General features: G+C 38.3%; 1 pseudogene; it reads left to right on the forward strand.

Annotated features, from left to right (window-relative positions):
- The first annotated feature begins 942 nt into the window (after window positions 1-942).
- LOC117076915 lies at window positions 943-1,016 on the forward strand (annotated as a pseudogene).
- The last annotated feature ends 4,430 nt before the right edge of the window (window positions 1,017-5,446 follow it).

Below are 5,446 nucleotides of genomic sequence, written 5' to 3' on the forward strand. Positions count from 1 at the left end.
GGACCTCAAGCACAAGGAAGACAAGGAAAACAATATCATAACATGTAATACTTAAAAAATTGTTCAAATGAGAAACTGAGAGGAAATACTCAAGGCAGTAGGAACTAGACATGTTACAGATAGAGAAACCAAAGGATGATAGCATATTTCTCATCAGATATAATGCAGGTGTGAAAACAATGGAGTTACATCTTTAAAGTATTGAAAGAAAAAAAAATTAACCTTGAATTTTATACCCAGCCAAAATATCTCTTGAAAACAAAGGTGAGCCAGGTATGGTGGCTCACACCTGTAATCCCAACACTCTGGGGGGCCAAGGTGGGCGGATCTTGAGGTCAGGAGTTTGAGACCAGCCTGGTCAACATGGAGAAACCCTGTCTCTACTAAAAATACAAAAAAGTAGCCAGGCATGGTGGTTCATGCCTGTAATGTCAGCTTCTCAGGAGGCTGAGGCAGGGGAATTGCTTGAACCTGGAGGCAGAGGTTGCAGTGAGTCAAAATCGCATCACTGCACTCCAGCCTGGGCGACAGAGCGAGACTCCGTCTCAAAAAAAAAAAAAAAAAAAGACTATTTCAGAAATACAAAAACTGAAAGAATTCATCACCAGCAGACTTATACTATAAGAAGTATTAAATCCTTCAGGGACAAGGAAAAAGATACCAGATAGAAGTCTGGATCTACAAAAAGAAATAAACAAAAAGTTGTTTTTTTGTTTTTGTTTTTGTTTTTGGTAAAACAGTTACTGCTTAAAGGAAAATACTACAATTAATCATGGGATTTATTTTATATTCTGCATGTTCATTTGCTTAAATGACAGCTTCAAAATACATAAAGCAAAACCTGATAGAACTGTGAGGAAAGATAATTTTCACAATTACAGTCTGATTTTAGCAGCTCTCAATAATTGCTAAGTAGAAAATTAATAAGAATGTAAAAGACTTAAGACTATACTTTCAGGGATCATTTCTATAGTTTATTACTAGAGAAGTTTCTCTGAACGTGTAGAGCACCGAATGGATAATTTCCTGGACACTTACACTCTCCCAAGACTGAACCAGGAAGAAGTTGAATCCCTGAATAGACCAATAGCAGGCTCTGAAATTGAGGCAACAATTAATAGCCTACCCACGAAAAAAAGTCCAGGACCAGATGGATTCACAGCTGAATTCTACCAGAGGTACAAGGAGGAGCTGGTACCATTCCTTCTGAAACTATTCCAATCAATAGAAAAAGAGGGAATCCTCCCTAACTCATTTTATGAGGCCAACATCATCCTGATACCAAAGCCTGGCAGAGACACAACAAAAAAAGAGAATTTTAGACCAATATCCCTGATGAACATCGATGCAAAAATTCTCAATAAAATACTGGCAAACCGGATTCAGCAGCACATCAAAAAGCTTATCCACCATGATCAAGTGGGCTTCATCCCTGGGATGCAAGGCTGGTTCAACATTCGCAAATCAATAAATGTAATCCAGCATATAAACAGAACCAAAGACAAGAACCACATGATTATCTCAATAGATGCAGAAAAGGCTTTTGACAAAATTCAACAGCACTTTATGCTAAAAACGCTCAATAAATTCGGTATCGATGGAACGTACCTCAAAATAATAAGAGCTATTTACGACAAACCCACAGCTAATATCATACTGAATGGGCAAAAACTGGAAAAATTCCCTTTGAAAACTGGCACAAGACAGGGATGCCCTCTCTCACCACTCCTATTCAACATAGTGTTGGAAGTTCTGGCTAGGGCAATCAGGCAAGAGAAAGAAATCAAGGGTATCCAGTTAGGAAAAGAAGAAGTCAAATTGTCCCTGTTTGCAGATGACATGATTGTATATTTAGAAAACCCCATCGTCTCAGCCCAAAATCTCCTTAAGCTGATAAGCAACTTCAGCAAAGTCTCAGGATACAAAATTAATGTGCAAAAATCACAAGCATTCTTATACACCAGTAACAGACAAGCAGAGAGCCAAATCAGGAATCAACTTCCATTCACAATTGCTTCAAAGAGAATAAAATACCTAGGAATCCAGCTTACAAGGGATGTAAAGGACCTCTTCAAGGAGAACTACAAACCACTGCTCAGTGAAATCAAAGAGGACACAAACAAATGGAAGAACATACCATGCTCATGGATAGGAAGAATCAATATCGTGAAAATGGCCATACTGCCCAAGGTTATTTATAGATTCAATGCCATCCCCATCAAGCTACCAATGACTTTCTTCACAGAATTGGAAAAAACTGCTTTAAAGTTCATATGGAACCAAAAAAGAGCCCGCATTGCCAAGACAATCCTAGGTCAAAAGGACAAAGCTGGAGGCGTCACGCTACCTGACTTCAAACTATACTACAAGGCTACAGTAACCAAAACAGCATGGTACTGGTACCACAATAGAGAAATAGACCAATGGAACAGAACAGAGTCCTCAGAAATAATACCACACATCTACAGCCATCTGATCTTTGACAAACCTGAGAGAAACAAGAAATGGGGAAAGGATTCCCTATTTAATAAATGGTGCTGGGAAAATTGGCTAGCCATAAGTAGAAAGCTGAAACTGGATCCTTTCCTTACCCCTTATACGAAAATTAATTCAAGATGGATTAGAGACTTAAATGTTAGACCTAATACCATAAAAACCCTAGAAGAAAATCTAGGTAGTACCATTCAGGACATAGGCATGGGCAAGGACTTCATGTCTAAAACACCAAAAGCAACGGCAGCAAAAACAAAAATTGACAAATGGGATCTAATTAAACTAAAGAGCTTCTGCACAGCAAAAGAAACTACCATCAGAGTGAACAGGCAACCTACAGAATGGGAGAAAATTTTTGCAACCTACTCATCTGACAAAGGGCTAATATCCAGAATCTACAAAGAACTCAAACAAATATACAAGAAAAAAACAAACAACCCCATCAAAAAGTGGGGAAAGGATATGAACAGACATTTCTCAAAAGAAGACATCCATACAGCCAACAGACACATGAAAAAATGCTCATCATCACTCGCCATCAGAGAAATGCAAATCAAAACCACAATGAGATACCATCTCACACCAGTTAGAATGGCAATCATTAAGAAGTCAGGAAACAACAGATGTTGGAGAGGATGTGGAGAAATAGGAACACTTTTACACTGTTGGTGGGATTGTAAACTAGTTCAACCATTATGGAAAACAGTATGGCGATTCCTCAAGGATCTAGAACTAGATGTACCATATGACCCAGCCATCCCACTACTGGGTATATACCCAAAGGATTATAAATTACTCTACTACAAAGACACATGCACACGTATGTTTATTGCGGCACTATTCACAATAGCAAAGACCTGGAATCAACCCAAATGTCCATCTGTGACAGACTGGATTAAGAAAATGTGGCACATATACACCATGGAATACTATGCAGCCATAAAAAAGGATGAGTTTGCATCCTTTGTAGGGACATGGATGCAGCTGGAAACCATCATTCTTAGCAAACTATCACAAGAAGAGAAAACCAAACACCGCATGTTCTCACTTATAGGTGGGAACTGAACAATGAGATCGCTTGGACTCGGGAAGGGGAACATCACACACTGGGGCCTATCAGGGGGAGGGGGGAGGAGGGAGGGATTGCACTGGGGAGTTATACATGATATAAACGTTATGCACATGTACCCTAGAACTTAAAGTATAATAAAAAAAAAAAAAAGAATGTAAAAGACTTGAACCACATTATCAACCAACTTAATGTAACAGATGTTTACAGAGTACCTAGCAGCAAAAATAAATTATATTAAAAATGCTTCTTAAAATAGGGGATTTGATAAAACTTTTAAAAAATAAAAGTTATACAGTACTCAGCATCAACAGAAAACTTTTTTTTTCAAGTGCACAAGGGACTTTATCAAGATAGGCTAAGTTCTGGGGAGCAAGTATCAATGCATTTAAAGGGATTAAAATCATTCAAAGTGTGACCTCATAGCCGGGCACAGTGGTGCACACCTGTAATCCCAGCACTTTGGGAGGCCAAGGCAGATGGATCACCTGAGGTCAGGAGTTCATGACCAGCATGGTGAACCTAAATACAAAAAAATTAGCGGGGCCTGGTGGCACATGCCTGTAATCCAAGCTACTTGGGAGGCTGAGACAGGATAATCACTTGAACCTGGGAGGTGGAGGTTGTGGTGAGCCAAGATCACACCATTGCACTCCAGCCTGAACAAAAAGCGAAATTCTGTCTCAAAAAAAAAAAAAACATTCGAAATGTGACTTCAATAAAGTTAGAAATAACCAATCTCTGGGAAATTAACAAATATTGGGAAACTAAATAATATCCTTCTATGTAGTCCATGTATCAACAAAGAAACCAAAAGGGAAGTTGGGACTAATTTTGAACTGAATGAAAAATGAAAGTACACATATCAAAATTTGTAGGATATAGTTAAAGCATGATTCAGAACGAAATTTGTAGCATAAATACATATATTTGAAAAGAAGGAAGATCTTAAATCAATGACCTCAGCTTCTACCTTAAGAAACTGCCTTAAGAAACTAGAAAATAAAGAGCAAAGAAATCACACCTGTAACCCCAGCACTTTGGGAGGCCCAGGTGGGCGGATCACGAGGTCAGGAGACTGAGACCACAGTGAAACCCCATCTCTACTAAAAATACAAAAAAATTAGCTCGGTGCGGTGGCAGGCACCTGTAGTCCCAGCTACTAGGGAGGCTGAGGGAGGAGAATGGTGTGAACCCGGGAGGCAAAGCTTGCAGTGAGCCGAGATTGTGCCACTGCACTCCAGCCTGGGCGACAGAGCAGGACTCCATCTCAAAAATAAATAAAAAATAAAGCAAATAAAGTAAGCAGGAAAAAAGGAAATAATAAAAGATGAGGGTGGAAATTGATTAGGTATAAAACAAAAGTAATAAAGAAACTCAGTAGAAATGAAAGGGTTTTTTTTAAATTAGAAGATCAATGAAATTGATAAACCTCTGGCAGGACTGATCAGGAAAAATAGAGGTGACACAAATTACATGAGAGAAGTGACATGACTACAGATACTATGTATATTAAGAGTCAATAAGGGAATATTATGAGCAATTTTATGCCAATAAATTAGACAATTTAGAAGAAATACCTTGAAAGACAAACTTACCAAAATTCACTCAAGAGGAAATAGTTAACTTCAATAGCTATATAACTTAAATAATTTGGATTTGTAGCTAGAAACCCCACAAAGACAACACCAGGCCCAGCGAGCTTTACTATTATATTCTACCATACATTTAAGGAAGAAAAGCAAATACAAATTCCCCACAAAGTCTTGCTGAAAGTTAAAGAGAGCAGAACATTCCCCAACTCACTCTAGGCCAATCAATGCAATTTTCCACATTAACAGCGTGTAAAAGAAAAAAACAACTATGATCTCAACACTTAGAAAA

This window comes from Trachypithecus francoisi, unplaced genomic scaffold (genome assembly GCF_009764315.1).
Source record: "Trachypithecus francoisi isolate TF-2019V2 unplaced genomic scaffold, Tfra_2.0 Lachesis_group5, whole genome shotgun sequence".
NCBI lineage: Eukaryota > Metazoa > Chordata > Mammalia > Primates > Cercopithecidae > Trachypithecus > Trachypithecus francoisi.